The sequence below is a fragment of the Etheostoma cragini genome, chromosome 4, assembly GCF_013103735.1.
Source record: "Etheostoma cragini isolate CJK2018 chromosome 4, CSU_Ecrag_1.0, whole genome shotgun sequence".
Lineage (NCBI taxonomy): Eukaryota > Metazoa > Chordata > Actinopteri > Perciformes > Percidae > Etheostoma > Etheostoma cragini.
In genome coordinates this window covers 3,980,678-3,981,813 of record NC_048410.1, presented here as the reverse complement: position 1 = coordinate 3,981,813, position 1,136 = coordinate 3,980,678, and positions in this window count along the sequence as shown.

The following is a 1,136-nucleotide window of genomic DNA, read 5'->3' as shown; positions in this document are numbered from 1 at the left end:
AACCTCATTTGTATCAAATTATTCCTACGTTATTAGTTAAAAAGGTATAAATTATGAATTATTTTGACTAATAGTTAAGATCACAGGATGTTGAGTGGATCACAGATGGGTATATGACAGAGTTTATTACGGATACTGTTTTGAAACCATTAAACAAAATAATTCAAATGCTATAAGAACAAATAAAACACCCCAAAGAATTCAACGAAAGTAATGTTGTATGGAATCATCAATGTTATGTTTGTGCAATTTGGTTCAAATAAATCCATCTTTCTGATATAAAACACTTTGAAACCGGTCAGTTTGACCCGAGGACAACACAAGGGTCAAGCAAATTTGTTGGTCTGAATTTGTATCTTGACACAGGTTGATGCCATGCAGCCTTCTGCCTCACAGGGGCAGGAGCGCACCACTACTATATCTGAAACAAGATTCCGGAGAAACATCAGCGTGATCTTCATGCGTGACATTAGCGTGGCAGCCCTACATGACACGTCAGTCACAAATTTAGATAATGAATATGATAGCAGTAGCTACACACAAGGGAGCTCTAGACCCACATGCTGGGAAACATTCAGTAGAGTTCATAAAAACAGTACTGCACAGGACATCAATATTTTTAAGTGTTATAACTTTTGTTTCTTTACTGCTATTTCATTTGACTGTTTTTATCATGTGAAACACTTTGTGACTTTGTCTGTAAAGGTGCTATATCAAATAAATGTATTATATTATTATTAAAACCTTTTTGATTAATTTGCCACAGAATATTTAAAAGGTCAGATGGTAGTGATCAAACAAATTCAGAACCCATAATTCAAATGTAGTCACGCTACAAACCTTACAGTCCTGTGTGGTGTGTGTGTATGCAGGCAGAATTAGTTCCTGTTAACTCACTGGTAAAGACTAAAAGGAAAAGACTCCCTGTGTGGACGCCTGGAGGCGGTAGCAGAGGAGAGAAGGACGATAAAACCAAACTCTGTATGAACTCATCCACGGACGATACTTCTACCTCCCCGGCAGCAGCAGAGCATCTTCAGCCTGTTTCAGGGAAAGCAGAGAGACACAGAAAAGTGGAGAGAGAGAGAGAGAGAGAGAGAGAGAGAGAGAGAGAGAGAGAGAGAGAGAGAGAGAGA